This window comes from Onychomys torridus, chromosome 14 (genome assembly GCF_903995425.1).
Source record: "Onychomys torridus chromosome 14, mOncTor1.1, whole genome shotgun sequence".
Classification (NCBI taxonomy): domain Eukaryota; kingdom Metazoa; phylum Chordata; class Mammalia; order Rodentia; family Cricetidae; genus Onychomys; species Onychomys torridus.
The window spans coordinates 36,306,672-36,324,648 of NC_050456.1; the positions used below are offsets into that span (position 1 = coordinate 36,306,672).

General features: G+C 35.3%; 1 pseudogene; it reads right to left on the bottom strand.

The window, feature by feature from the left end:
- Window positions 1–16,953: 16,953 nt before the first annotated feature.
- On the bottom strand, window positions 16,954–17,271 carry LOC118595858 (annotated as a pseudogene).
- Between the last annotated feature and the right edge of the window lie 706 nt (window positions 17,272–17,977).

The window sequence follows — 17,977 nt, forward strand, 5'->3', positions numbered from 1 at the left end:
ATTATAATCATGTCTTAACATAGACATTTGTACAATGTGTAATTACATAGTTTAACTACCCATGAAAAAACATATATTGAAAGAAAATTTTGAAATATTTTGATACATTTTGGATTAAATGTCATCATTTTTTAATGGTTTCCTTTTAAAAATTTAATATACAGTATTTTTCAGCTATATTTTGAAGTCAGCTTGGTATTTTAATTCTACACTATGATGGTTGCAAATACTGTACTATACTTACACAGAATGTATGTATTATTACTGAAGAAATTTAATTTCAAAACTTACTGAAATCCATTGAATTATCATATCCTCTCACTAAGTGTACTTCAGCTACTCCTAATGTTTTGATTAAGATGTTAATGTGGGTTTAAGCATAGAAACTAATAGAAAAGGAAACAGCTAGGTTGTGTGGGTGTTTGCTTAAGAGAAAGTCACCACATTTGCTAAATTCTAGAAAACAAATAAAAAATTATATAGAGATAACTAATGATTAACTAAGTTAATTAGATCTCAGATAGTTTATATTTCAAAGTCTTAGGTAAAATTACATTCAAAATATTTGGTAATCAGAAATATATTTCCAAATGTAAACATTATTATTACTCTGAGAATATAAAAAACATGCATTAGGAGATCATTTCCAAGAGAGTTCTATATTTCTGCATGTCATTTGGAAATTGATATTAGGGTTCATTTACTGAAACTATGTTCTAAATTACTGCATAGCCGAGAGCCATGTAACTTAGAAATAATGGCTCCTACTGGTTCCAAGTTTATAACACCTTTCTAAGAGAATCAGGAGTGTGTCTGTCTTTGAAGTAATGACCAAACATTTCTGACAGCTCTCATTTAAATAAAAACGGCTCTCATTAAATTTAAGTTGGGAAGTCCCAACTTCAGCTTCCTTAGCTGTAATGCAAGCCACTAACTGTCCAACATCGATCCAAGCCTGTATCATTACCTTCAGGTGATTTGGTGTCCATGGAAGCTAAGATGGTATGCCCAAATCACTTCCTAAACTGTAAGTAATGAGCTCTTCTGAAGTAGCAAAACTCACATACACAATTCCTGTTAGAGAGAAGGAATAAGTTCAAGTGACCTAGCATACAATATGGGGACTATAGTTAAAAGAGGATTATGTCCTTCAAAGCTGCTGAGTAGATTTTAAATATTCTCATGTCAAAAAAAGACAGTTAGGGCCATTGACACAGCTCAGTGGGTTAAGGGCCTCTTGGGCAAACCTAATGACTTAGTGTACACATGTAAAGGTTAAAAGAGAGAACTGACTCTGAAACCCTGGCCTCCAACTGCCACATATATTTCAAGGCATGCATATATCCTTTATAAAACAAATTTTAAAAATGAAATAAATATATTTATTTTATAAAACTTTTATAAATTATTTATAAAAATATAAATTTTAAGAGTATTGTATAAATGTTACCATTCAACAATGTGAATACAATAGATAATAGTTTAGAAATTAAATTTTGATTATTTAAAAAAGAAAAAAGTATTTTATGACCACCGAAACCTCAAATTTTCTGACAATGTCCATGGGCCTTAGGAAGCCAAACTGTTATCATTCAAAGGGTAAATTTCAGAATATCAATAATTAACTAAAATGGGAAAATTTTATTCTTTATTAGTGTGGAGATTATAATTTGAAGCTTTGCCCCTGATATTTTTTATACACATTCCTCACTATCTAGTATATATATATATATATATATATATATATATATTCCAACATATAATAAAATAATGTAATATTATAACAGTGTTTTAATATATAATATTGGATTATATATATAATAAAACTTTGATAAGGAGGTAATTTCACCTGTTTACCAGTTGCTTTAATCTGGTATGATACTTTTGTAGTGACAAAATTCGTACTTAACACCCCAACCACATTTAGCTCTAGTAGGTCCCCAGTCTGCAAGTAAGAGAAATCATTGAATGTTCTCCTTCATTTTCAGTTCCTCCAACATGCCTGTAATGTGAATACTCTGACATTTCAGTGACATTCATGGGATCACATGATCATATATTAAATATCTTGATAGAACAGAGTTTTGGATATCACAAATATTGATTTCCTTTTTTTTTTTTTTTTACAACAATTTGGGTCAAATCCTATACAACACCAAATACATCTTGGGACAGATGAAGAAAAAAATAGTTTTGTTTGTTTACCTACTTTCTTCAAAGAGTGAAAATTACCTTTGAATATCCTTCAACAACTTATGTGACTGTGTTCCTCAGAGTGTCACTAGCCAATGCCTGTCACCCTAACTGCAGGAAGAAGGAAATGTCAGAAATAATTCATTTACTGCATGTTTCACCTTGAGTAAAGAAGTATTTTAGTTGTTTAGAGTATTTTGGAATCATATCAAGATATGATTATGTAGGATATAAGCTGTGCATAGACATATGCAGATCTAACACTTTCTTAGGATTTACATTCTTCAGAATTTTCAGGTACTCATTTCAATTTTTATGATAAAATGTATGAGAAGGAAATTAATTTGAATTTGTGCTTATACATTCAGAGATACATGTAATATTGTAATTAATTTACTTATAATTTTTGAATAACAACATTTTTCCAAGATAGGTAATTACAGGTTTACATTGAAATGTCTGCTTTAGACAGAATAACTATGCTAATTAATGATTAAATAAATATTGTTTTTGCAAGCTCTTTGTTTTCACACTAAATTATTTTTACTTAATTTCATTTAACCAATAAAATGCCTATAAATGTAAATGTTAAAATAAAACATTCCAACATCCTACTGATAAAAGTAGCATAATTCTGGTTGGAGATTTAGCTCAGTGGTAAAGTGCTTGCCTAGCAAGCGCAAGGCCCTGGGTTCAATCCTCAGCTCAAAAAATAAAATAAAATAAGTAGTATAATTCATTCAAAATAGAATTAATCATTTACATATTCCTTTATTTATAATAGCTTGGTCATCTGTAATGAACATGTATCCTTAGCCTGACTCAAAAATTATTAGATAGTTCTGCAATGGACCCTCAAAGTTTATGTGAACCTTATACATTTAAATATATAATATATGCCATTCCTAATTTTATCTATTTATTGACTCCATTGTTTTGAAAATTTCTTTGATTTTGCTGTTAATTGTTTTTGCAAATGCTGCAAAGTGAGAGTGCTCTGTCTATACAGTTACAGCTATTGCGTTACCATCATGGAGAAAGCAACTAGAACGTCTGATTTTTGCTTATGTGAAGAATGTTGAGTGTCTATTTACATGAGCATCCTCTTAGAAAAATTAAAGTTCTTTCTCTTTCACATACACATACAAAAGTTCATTATCTATGAAATATTATTCTCATTTTTAGTAAATCATACAACATTCAATTTTAAGACTGGAGTTTCTGGAGGGAGTAACCATGATGAAACTCTCTTTTGCATATCTGCGTGACAACAGTGTCTGGCAACCATGAAATAATCTAGGCCACTTTAAATAACCAGTTAGTGTGCACTTCAGTTTTGTTTTGTGTACTCTGCACTAAAGTTCACCCTAATGAAAGTTTATTTCCCTAAATCATTATCTGCTCTTAATAGTATCATTCACATCCTAATGAAATAGCTAAGTGTGCTTTTTCTTTTAATTAGAAATGCAAAAACTTGGCATTGTAATTCTCTAGAAATGTCCTTAATTAAAGTGCAATATGGTGCCAAAAGTAAGTAAGATTAGCTATGGGAGACAAAAAGTAATAGTGTACATTTTATACTGTGTACGGTGAACTATTCTTACACAAATAAGTAGGTGAAAGATTAAAATAACATTGCAATTCTCATGGTGTTTTAAAAATATATATTAGTATACATATTTATGTACCTGTGTAAATATATGCCACATGAGTACAAGTAGCCCTAGAGGTCAGAAGAGGCTGTCAATTACCCTAGAATTGTAATTGTAATCACTTAAGAGCTGCCTGAGTGTTGGTGGGACTGGATTTCCCCCATCTGCAATACCAGCAAGATGACACTGAATCACCTTTCTAGCCCCCTAACAATTCCTCTACTGTCTAAAAAATAAGTGCCATAATTTTCAAGTATTTATTTTAAAATTATTCATTCAAAAGCATATTTAATTTTGCTTATACAAATGATTAGCTATGATTTATTAAGCTATGGAAACGACAATGAAATAGGCATATTACAAAAGACATCTCACAGATACAATACTGGGAAAATGTGTTTCAGAATGACTAGATGTTTTAAATATTGAAAGAAGTCTAATCCAGTTTTGTACTGAAATTCACAACAGATGTTCATTGTGATATCATTTGCTCAACAGTCCACAATGTCATCTAAAACCACTACTCTTTAAGCTGTATTTTAATATACTCTCTTATATAGAAGGGAAAGTCACTACATATCCCAATCCACACGGCCAAAAATCACAAAGCTGATATAATGCACTTTATTTTATTTCCATTGAACAAAATATTCTAAAGACACAAGGTTGGTATCATGGATGTTGGTATCAATCTTGTGTTGTGTTTTGTTGCCTTCACTCAGCAAGTGGCTTTATGTTGCAAATCTACTTGTAATTTCCAGTAATCTTTTGTGAATCAGGAAGTCTTTATTAGAATCTTCTAACCTTAATTTATGTGGTTAGTGCCTTTGTATTATGCTTCAAAGTTAGAACTTCAGATATTTATTCCAGTAAACAAGTGTTCTTTATGTTCTATGTTTTAAGTAAAAGAAACACACAGGTGCCCCCTCCTCATTCTGCTGCTGTAGTCAAATGGCCTGACAGATGAAATAGGAGAGCAGGGATTTGTTTGGTTTGTAGTCTAGGTTACAGTCCTTTATTGTGGGGAAATAGTCAGGGAGCATAATCACACCCACAGTCAAGAGCATAGAGAGAACAAATGTAGACATGCTTACTGCTCAGCTCTGTTCCTCCTCATTACCATCCAAGACTCAAACTCAGAGAATTGTGCCATCCACCCTGGGCTGAGTCTTCCCATATCAAGTAATATCACCAAGAAAAGTCTCCACAGACCCACCTGACTTAGATCATGCCTAATTGAGACTCTCTTCTCAAGTAATTCTAGATTGTATCAACTTGCTTATTAAAACTATCACAAATTGTATTTGGCTATGCTCATGATGCCAGGAAACATGGCTATAATTATCAAATGAGGAACAATATTTAGGAAAAAAAATTAAGAACAGAAAATAGCAATTATCCAGTCCTCTTCTTAGGCTACAAAGAAATTAAAGAATGTACTGATTATATTTAAAAGCGGTATAGCTGTGGACGTTTTCCCAAAACATAAACATTGCATTACCATGTGGAGAAAATGCCTGGGCAAAGTGAGTGGCATTAATTTTTTCTGAATTGAGAAGGATTACACAATTACACAATCATCCCATGCTATAACAAGTGAAAAGCAAAGATGCATACTAGAAGATTGATGCTAAGTAGTTGTTAGTATCAAATTTTACCATTTAGTTTTTTGTAGGTTTTTCTGGATTATCATTTGTTTGGATGCAATGGAGGGATAGTCAGTCTACATTCTAAATTCTCCAAACAAACCCACTTTTAAGTAGGTACACTCCTATATTGTATTAACCTGACAATAGATGGGTGGATGTATATAGACACCAGTCTTAAATAATTTCAGTAAAGTAAAATGGGACTATCAATGTGTGTGTGTGTGTGTGTGTGTGTGTGTGTGTGTGTGTGCACGTGTATGTGTGTGTGTTGGAGAGAGAGAGAGAGAGATAGAGACACAGAGACACAGAGACAGACAGAAACAGAGCTACAAAGACACTACAAACAGGCCACATGAATCTGCTCACTTCTTCTGGCCATGAAATACTTACATTCAAAAGAACTCAGCTCTAAATAGAGATTTTTCATTACAATAGATGTGTAAAGGAGAAGTAGGTGCTCACATATCTCCTGTTGCAGGTGAAATAATTCTTCAAAGTGGAATCTCTAGGTAACTAGCTCTAAGCATAATTTCACTCAGATTTAATTCTTGTCACAGCACTATAAATAAAACCAATAATGCACACTTTGTACAAAAGGTTGAGTCATAAATTGAAACTTTGAAAATTACTTTGATCATACTTCCTCTTTTCAATCCATGACTTTCAAATCAAATAGTCATTAGAATTCAGTCTTTATCACAAAATGGAATCAATAAAACTAATAAAAACAATGTATATTTCTTATGACACAGACAAAATGTACACAATTGTTTCTGTGATACACTTTAAGAAAAACCTCAATTACATTACAAGTATGAAAACTGTATGCAGTGGGCAGCTGTTTGAGCCATTCCCTGAAGCATCGCCCCTAGTGGGGCAGCTGTAGCTGTTACATCTGCCTGTGACCTTGAGGTGTTGGCATCTGGGGCATGGGCACTGGGGACCTGTAAGGCCTGGGATGCACCTATGCTGGCCCCTCTTGGCTACCTTATGGTTTTGGATGCTGAGATCTTGGACAAAGCCATTCAGTGTGGGACATAGTTGAGCTTTCCTGGACCCTACAATAAATGTCCCATGATTGTGAGTTTACCCACAAATAAATTCCTTTGATCATTAAATTGAATCCATGGATTTATCCCAATAATTGTATTATGTGTGTTCATAGTCTTTATCTTTATAATTTTTACCATTTCACAGTTATTATATAATACAATTGTTTGCTATCTCCTTTATAAAACAGTGATTTTTTCCATATTTTTAAAAATATAATCCATCTTCAGTTAATATAATCATCCCACCAGTCCTCCCATCTCCCACTTTAGATTTAGTTGTGTTTCTTGCAGTCAGCTTGTAGTCTAGATTTTCATTTTTGTTTACCCAGCATTCAGAAAGCCTCTGCTACTTCATTCGCCTATGTGTTCTGGTATTTGCTAATATCCTTATTGATAATTTAGATTATCATTTTAGTATTGATTTAATGTCCACAACCTCTGCCTCTTATTTGTTTTTAGATGGATTCATATGCAGAACTTCATTTTATTGTTTTCATCAGCATATGCTTTTGCCTAATGTTAAGGACTCCTCCATAGATTTCAATGCACATTCCTAAATTCTTACATTGTCTTAGAATTAACTTTGGGCATTTAATTTAAATGTCAGTATTGCCATCCTTTGCAGAAAACTTCTCTATCTGAGAAGTTCTTAGTTCACTTCTGAATGGTAGTAGGAAAGGAATCCTAAACATGGTTAATAATTAAGGGAATAAATAAATATGGGAAGTTACTGTGAAAGCAATAATTTGATCTCTGCATGGTGGGGCCAAGTGTCAGGATTCATGCAAAGATAATGTGAGTATTGCTACATCAGTGACAGCAGAGTGGATGTACTACTTCAGAGCCATGGGTTGAAGAGGTGGACATAGTGTCCCTAGAGGACACAGGACTTCATTGTTACCAGATCTGTGTGACCAGATATATTTTGGTTAAGTGAACACTCATTTTTCCATGGAGTCATAAATACAATTAATTGTGGCCCTCCAGCCATGAATAGACTTGTGATAATTACAGACACAGACAAAGAATGGAAGAAACACCAGTTTCCTTTGAATAAAGATGGCATCACACTGACAAGTGTGCAATGTTAAACTTTTCCCCAAGGCTTTAGCTGAGTGATCTATGGCATTTCATCAACATACATGTGTATCAGAGAAAAGGAAACAATAAGAAAGTTAGGGATTACAGGACAGTAAACTGAAACTGATTTCAGAGGATACAGATTATCACTGTGGCCCTGAAGATAGGGAACAGTCTTAAAGACTATCATTGTCATTTTTATTCAGGCCAATTGTACTCTGAGCATCTGATTCCAACTCCTAGCTAATTTCATAATGCATAAATAGAATATAGTAATCTTCAATTTCATGATGTATAAACAGAATAAATATACGTGTGTGTGTGTGTGTGTGTGTGTGTGTGTGTGTGTGTGTGTGTTTGTGTTCTAAGAAGTTCACAGAATCACCACCTGGGTTGTGAATAAATTGAAGACAAATAAATAGGGAAATTTTAGAATACAATGACTTTATATTTTTTCTATTTTTCTTTTATTGAAAATAGACTTTTTTTGTACAATATATTCTGATTTTAGTTTCCCCTCTCCCAACTCTTCTGAGATCATCCCCACCTCCCTTACTGTCCATAGCCACTCTTTTTGTGTCTCTCCTTAGAAAATAAACAAGTATCTAAATTACTTTAAATGATCAAGAACATAATATTCATGTTTAATACCCTTTGCCTATCAAAATTGTATTGTCTTTGAGACAGGGCTATTCTATGCAGTTCAGGACAACCTTGGACAGCCCATGGTCCTGTCTCATTCCCTCTCTGGTTTATTTTATTGAAAATAGATATTCTATGTAACATATTCTGAATACTATTTCCCCTCCCCACACTCCTTCCAGCTCCTGTCCACATCCCCCCCAATCTGGACCCATCTCCTTTAGAAAATGAAGAGGTATCTAAAGAATAATAATAAAATAAGATAAGATTAAACAAAAGCAAACAACTCTATGACAAGATAACTAAACAAGAAAGAGCTGGAGCCAAAGAAAAAGCACAAGAAATGGTTATAAATACAGACACATATGTTCTCATACAGAAGAATCCCATACAAACCCAAAGCGAATGATTTGTAAGGTAGGGAAACAAAAGAAAGAAAAAATTCCTAACTAAATATTGTAAGATGAAGACATTCCAAAGATTAATTGAATTTGTTTTGTGTTGTTCATCTATGGCTGAGCATGAGGCCGGCCCTTAGGAGTGGTTTGTTTCCCCAGTGAGATCCCTAGTAGTTCTTCATTTGAAATTAGTTATTATCTGGAGATACTACTCTATTACTGTATTCACATTCATATTGCTATATAATAGGCATACCTTAAGGAACTTATATTTTGTAACACACACACACACACACACACACACACACACATATGCAGAATAATGAACAAAGTACTCTCTTTTTTTCTGTATTCACTATAAAAAAATAAATGAACTATCATTAAGAAATTGAAGACAGCTATTTGTCCCTGTGCTTTTTGCAATCTTGGATTCAACAATTCACACTCTTGCAGTCCCTCCTCCTTCTCGACAGTTGGACACCTGGAGCTCCACCTGGGGCCTGGCTGAAGATCTCTGCATCCACTTCCATCAGTTATTGGATGAGAGTTCCAAGATGACTGCTAGGGTGTGTAGTCATCTGATCACCAGACTAGGTCAGATCAGGCCCTCCCTCGACCACTGCCAGCAGTGATATATCATTGAGGATTTCTGGGGACCTCTCGAGCACTCTGCCTATTCCTGTTCTCATGTGGTCTTCATTTATCATTACAGTTATCTACATAGGACAAAAGAGGTACCACAGGAAAAATGTAAGAATTTTTCAGTCAGATTTTTTCTAAACTCCACGAGTGAAATCTTTTTTATTATGAAATGATATATGGGTTAGCAAAATTATGTCATATCTTTAAAATACACTGTTCATTCATTAACTTAATATTTGAAATAATTATTTTAAATATATAATTTAATTATTTTAAATACATGTAATTATATTTTTGACATAATGTCTAAAATAATTTTTTGTGTTTACTCACTCTCTTTTAGCAGCCGTGGTGTGTATGTGTGTGTGTGTGTGTGTGTGTGTGTGTGTGTGTGTGTGTATGCATGTTTGTGTGTTTATATACACAGAGAAGTAAACCGAACAATCTGAGTGATGACAATCACACTCCAAAGAAGTCCTTTAGGTTGAGAGCACATCTTCACTAAGAGACTAATTTACTAATTCCCAAATTCAGCAAGCTTCTACTATTTCATGACATTACTTGTTGAATTTTCAGGAGATCTGCCAGATAAAGGAGATGGTGTCATTTGCTTATTATAAAGGTATTTAGCAACCAAGGTTAGAGTAAGATTGTGAAAACAATGGATGTCAGGATGTTCTGACATTGATTTATGCTAGGACACACATTTAGGTGACCCACAGAGGTAAGACTTCCCTTGTGTTCCTGAAATTATAGGGTTGCCTTGCTGGATTTCAGGAACTCATACCCCTTACAGGTTCTTCTAACAGTGTTTAATTTTAGAATCAAATGTGGTGATATGCACTAAAGCATATCAAGATAATTACTTAAAAATCAATTTAACTCAACAGTGACAAGAGGATTCCTCCCGTCATCCTGTGTGTCTTACATGATTTAAGTATGGAGAACTTGAGTTCTAAATCCTCACTTCAGGAGCAGGCTTAAATGTTAACGAAGTCAAAATTGATCCCCTGCAATTTGCCAGTGAAGGTAGAGTGGATGTGTTTACAGTGATAATAAAATGGTAGGAACCAGAGGGGTACAGGACACCAGAAGACCTGACCCACAGAATCAACTAAGAAAGGGCTTCTCCAGGCTCACAGAGACTGGGCTGACTAGCACTGACCCATGGTGTGTCTGAACTAAGTCCTCTGCATAGATATTATGCTGGTGAATCTTGATGTTCTTGCAGGACTCCTAACAGTGGGAGTGGGGGCTGTCTCTGACTCTTGTGTCTGTGCTTCAACCCTTTTCCTCCTGCTGGGTTGCCCTGCCCCCAGCCCTGATGTGAGGATATATACCTACTCTCATTAGAACTTGCTATGCCATGTTCAGTTGATATCCCTGGGGCTGCTCTTTTCTGAAAGGAAGGAGGAGGAGTGGATCTGGGGAAGAAGGGAGGCGAGGAGGAACTTAGGGGAGTGGAAAGGGGGGAAACTGGTGGAGATGGATTGTATGAGAGAAGAATTTAAAAAATGGCTTCCTTAAGCCACAAAGACTGTCTATATTTTAATATAAATGTATTTCTTGCATTCTCTAAAATTATCATTTTTGAATATTCTAAATAAAAAAAGAGTTCACCTGGATCAACTCTGCTGAGTCAAGACAGCTACATGAAAATTAATTACACAGACTATATACAAATGAAAATCTCTGCAAATGGCTTTTTCTTTAACATTTTAATGGACATAATAAGCAAAAACCTTCTGTTTTTCATTATTTCTCTCTGTTAAACTGTCATTTCTCCTTTTAAGAATATTCTTGTAAACTGTTTTACAGATATTTTCCCCTCAAATAAAAATTTTGGACTAACAGCCCAGGTATAAACCTAAAATTCAAATTTCCTTAAATTGTTCCCTTAATGCCATTCAGACAAAATCCAATGTGTGCCAAACAAATCATGAACCTAAAACGTAGAAAAAGTGAAATATTAATACCAACAGCTAACTGAACCTCCCACTTTGGCAAGAAAAGGACTATTTTGTAAAAAGAAGTGGAGTGATATTGGCAAGCCACTAGAAAATGAAGGGTAATCCCAGAGGTTCTCAGGTTCTTCCTTTTTCAAAATTATTGTATTTGTGTTTTAATTATACATATCAGCCATGGGTTCCCCTGTCCTCCCCACTCCCGCCTCCACCCCAACTTCCCCCCCAGCCCCTCACCTCCATTCCCATCTCCTCTAGGGCCAAGACTCCCCTGGGGATTCAGCTCAACATGAGCTGGCTGTTTGGAAACTTGGGCTTACACAGGGACACTTTGCTCAGCCTGGAAGGAGGGGACTGGACATGTCTGTACTGAATCCACCAGGTTCTTCCTCTTTGGGAACCTCACTGTTGCTTCAACCCCTGTCTGACAGGCTTCAAGTTAATAACAATATCATGTTTGTACTTGTGGTTTCAACCTCTGTACGGCTCAGAGTGGGAAACCGTTTTATGAGACAACTGTTGTTACCAGGCTCCCCCACTACACTCACCCTCTCTGTGAGTATGAATGCTCACAAGAACAGAGTCTTCTTCATGGTAGTGCTCTTGAGTCGTGCAGGCTAGCATTCAACAAAACCTGCTAGCTCTTAAACCCTCAGCACTCAGTAAAACAGGCCAGCCCCTAAGAACCAACTTGGATACTTCTCTCACTCCATCTTCAGCTCTTCCTTCTAATGCCAGTGGCCACTCATGGTTCCTGGACTCAGTTACACTAAATAAAGGTAATTAATAATTGACTTGTTACTGTAGCTATTCCATGTTTATCATCCAGGAAATCGCATGTTCCACACACCACTACAAAAGCATGCTTTTATCCAACCGTATAACTTTTCAGAGAAGAGACGCCAGCTGTGACTGACAGATGTTAGATTAGTTTCATCACGTATTACCTATGGTTGATGATGGCTCTTTTGGACGACTTTGTAAAACTCTTAGTTTCCTTTGTTTTTCATGATTATTTTAATATTGCTTTGGAAATTATATAATCAAGAAAATCTTTGTACATCAAAAATATTATAAGTGATAAGTCACAATAACACTAGGTTTGTATTTTATGACTGTTCTTATGGCTGCAAGATTTTGGAATAGCCTCTAAAGAATGATAGTTGTAACAACTATATGTTAACATAAGAAACACATTAATATACAGGTGAGCTTAGCTAGGAAGTAATGTTATTATGGTTTTGAGATGTTAGAAAGCTTAATCACAAAAGAAAGAACATAATAGAATTACTAAATTTAATAATAAAAATATAAACTATTATTAATAAATTATGCAAATTAATTCACTGCTGTTTTTGCAAAGACTCATACATCATGAAGTGACAGTATCCACTTAGCCTTTTCTCCCCAGCTTCTATCTTAGGCATCCTTGCTAGTTCCTAATAAACTTTCTATTTTCTGATTGACCACTTTAAAACCATATTTTGGTTGTTTAACTGAGATGCATGATTTTATTTGTTAGGAGATGTTTCTGGGACAAAATACCTGATAAGGAAACTCAACAAATGATGGATTTTCTTTGGGTTACAGCCTGATGGCATATGTCATCATATCACAGTAAGTTATGGCAGCTGGGACCATAGGCAGCTGGTCCTATGACATCTGCATTGGGAGAGTAGGGATGAAGCTGGAGTTCAGCTTGCCACATGTTTATGCAGTGCAGATCACCACTCCATGGAATGTTACTGTTTGTGTGTAAGGTGGGTCTTCCTATAGCAGCTAACCCAATTGGAAACCCCCTCATAAACATGCCAAGAGTTTTGTCTCCTGATGCTGCTGTAAAGAGGGCAATCATCATTGGCTATCACAACCATTTTTCCAGTATTTGATTAGTTCTGGACTAAAGCATAGTAACTTTTATCCTAGAGGTATTAAATATGCCACTGGGAAAAACTATAACCAATATGCAGTAAGAGGTGGTTGAGAGGAACAAATACACTATTATTATCATGCCTATCATACTATGGGATAATGCTCTGTATACTGGTTTAATAAAATGCTGATTGGATGGTAGCCAGACAAGAAGTATAGGCTGAGGGACTGTGAATGTAAAGTAAGTTAATTAATTAAAAAAAGATAATCTTACCGGCCCAGAACTCCAAAAATGTAGCTCTTTCTTGACACTAAATATGTCAGCCTTCATTATCTAGTTGTGGCACCAGATTACGTATGTGTGTAAGTTTTTACAGTAGTAGCTAGGTTTCCATGTGAAATATTATTTATTAAGTTTAGTATTGTGTTTATCCCTCCCCCATATCCCATTCTCTACTCTGCCCTTCCATCCTTCACCAAATTTTACCCCTTTCTACTCTGTTATTCATGTTGGAGATTTCATTCCATTATATTCTTCTCACCCCCCATTGATAGTTCTCATTTACAATCCCATACTGATCCCGAATATAGGATGGCCTTACAGCCATCTGGTTTCTTATAAAGAAGCCAACACACACATGGGAGAAAAGGCAGCATCTTCAACAAAGGTGCTAGTCAAACTAAATGGCTCTATGTGGAAGACTGGAAGTAGATTCTCATGTCTCACCCTGCCGAAAACTCAAATGCAACGGGAGCGTTTTCAACTCTTCATTTTGCTAGGCAGCACTGAATTTCCCAGTGAGCCTCTTCATTAAAGGTTGGTAGTGGTGGTGGTGGAAGGTTCCTTCATGCCTTCAATGGATACCTCAGCTTCCTAGAGCTCTGATGTCTCATAACTTCTAAGCATGAATCTCCTGTATGTGTGGAAATCCGGGCTGTTGCAAAGGCATCACAGAGGGGCTATCCATGTTTCTTTGGTGTTCTTCTGCTTCTTCTCATGAGGAGCAACTATTTCAAATAATTTTGCCATGGTGGTGAGGCTGTCATTAAATTTCTTTGTCCTCCCATCTGATCTTTAAAGATGATTTTTGAGCCCATTGCAGTCACTCAAAGTCCCCTGCAGAAGTCAGTATTTAAAAGCAAGTTACTAAGTGTTTTCTGTTTCACCTCACTCGCTGCTAGGAAGTTGGCTACACAGGAGTTTTGAAAGCCTGCCTATTCTCCTTTGAAATAATTGTCCTGTTATATTTATTTTTCTATGTACTTATGTTTAGTATGTATTTACTATTTTTTTTTTGATTAATGTTTCTTTCTGGTTTGTGTGGTAGTGGGTATTGAATCTAGTACCTCAGGTATAGTAGGGAGGTACTCTACCACTAAGCTAAGTCCAATACTCTGATTAATGTTTGAATGCCACAATTAGAAAATTTCATGTATTTACTAAAAGCAGCAAAAAAAATTAAAAAGAAAGAATCTTTGATTACACATTCTCCTATACTCTAATACCCAGTTCTGCTGTTCAAAGTCCACTGATTACTGCCCCAGTTTTTCCTTACATGCCTTTTGTTGAGAACGACTGCACTTTGGTATCCACACTCCCAGTTGTTTAGCCTTTCTGAAATAGACTCTCTATCCCTTATGTCTGATTCTGAAGACCTACTTTAAATTCCCACTAAGAGAAGCACAGTTGAAAACCACAGTGAGTTTCTTTGCTGTTTCCTAAGTCACATTGTGTCTAAATATAGCCTTAAATCACATCAGATCTAAAATCTATACTTAGGAAATTTATTTCATGCTCCATTCATGATACATTATTTATGGTTCATACAATTGTATCCAATTAAGGCATACATTTCAAAATTAATGTAATAGCACAGTTGATTCTAAGGAACAAAGAGTTATAAATTATTTTTTTTAATTTATGCATTTTAAAGGTAAATTTTCAGATAGAGCAATGACAAAAAAAGCGTTGCAGAACAGTGAATGCTATGTAAAGTAACTCTGAATCTTGGACCAGAAAATGTATATATATATATATTTTTTTTATCAAAGAGACAAAAATTAAGCCAGAGGTAGAGCAGACTGGGTATTTAGTTAGAATTTTATCTGTTGTGTTTAATGACTCTTAATAATCTAACTATATGGTGTTCTGCCAATATTATGCAGTCATATATTCTTGAGTTTGTATACACATTTCTAGTGAATATGATAATCATAGAGTAAGTTTTATAGTCACATGAATCCTGATAATTTTCAGTTCAAAATGTTATTCATTCATGTGTTGCTTTTGATTTTGGCACAGTGGTACTTGTTCATGTGTAGAATTTTAGGCAGTGTAACATTGGTCAACTCACCTACATATAGTTTTCATTTTAAAACTCTTTTGAGTTATCAGCTAAAAGATTTTTTTCTTAAGAACTCATGAGGTAACATTCTAATATAGATTGCTAAGATTTTAGTGAATTAAAATTATTTCTTGAAATAACATTTGATCTCAGCATTCAGAGATTCAAAAAATTTAGTATGGAGAAATTTAAATTAAAATACACGTATTTCTCTTTGATAAATTTATTATTGCAGGATGGGATGGAATATTTATAAAATAGCCCATTGCAATTCCAAATTATATGTTATAAAACATTTTGCCAACATTGCCACATTATGCTATCAAATTCAACATGTATCACAAAGTAATCAAATAGTCACGAATTTTAAAAATAAGCAAATCCCAGCACTCAGGAGGCAGAGGCAGGCGGATCTTTGTGAGTTCAAGGCCAGCCTGGTCTACCGAGTGAGATTCAGGAAAGCTGCAAAGCTACACAGAGAAACCCTGTATCGAAACAACAACAACAACAACAACAACAACAACAACAACAACAACAAAAAGCAAATGCCATCGTTTCTTAAAATTGGATAGCTTTAAAACTACAAGACTTTCACAGAGCCTTTTTGATTACTGTGTTTGATTTGACAAGTGACACACAGTTCGGAGTTGATTTATGTGTAATAAATGCTGTTGATGATTGGTTTAGCCGCATGTGGAGCAGTAGAGTAGTACTGTTCCTGGAACAGGGAGTCATCTTAAACAAGGTCAATCAACTTGTAGGAACCAACATCACCTATGAAAAGAAACTACAAACATTTATGATGAAAAATTTTGTTTCTGACTTTTTTTTCTTTTTTTTTATTATTATATTTGTGTTTAATTTTACACATCAGCCATGGGTTCCCCTGTCCTTCCCCCTCCTGTCCCCGCCCCCACCTTCACCCCATCCCCTCCCTTCCATTCCCATCTCCTCGAAGGCCAAGACTCCCCTGGGGATTCATTTAAACCTGGTGGATTCAGTACAGGCAGGTCCAGTCCCCTCCTTCCAGGCTGAGCATAGTGTCCCTGTGTAAGCCCAAGGTTCCAAACAGACAGCTCATGCACTAAGGACAGGTCCAGGTCCCACTGCCTGGGTGCCTCCCAAACAGTCAAAGCCACTCAACTGTCTCACTTATCCAGAGGGCCTGATTCAGCTGGGGGCTCCACAACCTGGAATTGTTTCTGATTTCTAACTATGCAACTTTCTCGATTTTCACCTTAGGTAATTTGCTTACCTGTCCTCAACCTCTGTTCTTCCAACCCTAAAATTAAGAACAAATATTGTTCTCTCTCCATAGCCCTGAGACACAAGAATCCAACTAAAATATAACACCAATGCATATTGTTCACAGTATTTCTTAAGAATAGCATTAAAAACAATGGGGCCAATATTAAATTTTTCAGTAAAAGCTCATGATTTTATTGTCTTTATAACAAGATCAGCTTAGAACTGGGTCACTTGACCCTTTCTCTTCTCCCCTGCCAGTTCAAAAGGCTTGTATCTCTTAATGGCCAGCATCCTCTTACATCTGCAGTTGGGCTCAATACACTCAAATCTCAATACAATCTTCTTTGTGGTTCTAGACTTTTTGTGGAAAATAGGCTTATTCTGCCCACCATAGCCACTCTCTTTCCTGTCATAATGACACTTTCATTGGGCATACAAAGAACCCTTGCCTTTCGTGTACTATGTCACTGTGTGGGGTTAGTGCTTGTCACCTCTCTTGCAGAGTGTCTGGCATGTCTTAGGAACTTTCACCATGTTGGTAGAAGCGATTATTACACATTTTGTGTTTAGTGAACTTAAGATGTATATGACATGACAGTGGTATGGCCATATTTGTAAAGGATCAGGGGATATACTTTCAGCTTTGTGGATAACATAGCAACTTTTCCACAGGATTGGCACATGGTGACTGTGGATGTGGGCATTGAATTTAATAACAAATAACTAGCATGATTGACTTGTAATAAAATAATCAGATATGAAGCTTGCATTTTACCTGATTATTGGGCTTCAAAATTAGTATTTTTAATTTTTCAGTCATTTTAAAACATAAAAATAATATAAAGCTAAATGAACAGTTTGCGACTAGTGTAGACTGATGCCATGAAGTTAGGATAATTATGCATGGCTTTGAAGGAAATAGACTTTGAATCTTATACAAACTTTGAAACTTAGACTTTGAATCAATAGAATTTTTTATCATATTTTGTTATAATAGTTACTAACACAAGACTAAATTGACACCCAAAGATTTTAATTGTTACTCCTTATTCCTCAGTAATTTTGTAAATATGCCACTCCAAATCTCTTTCACAACCACAAACCATGCAGTTTGAGTCCTAGAATGCTCCCGATGAGCAGTGATTGAATTAATAAAACATAGAAAAATGGACAAATAAATATACAGTGAGGCTGGGATAAGATGGGGTGCTCCAAGCACTGCAACCTGGAACATGAGCGT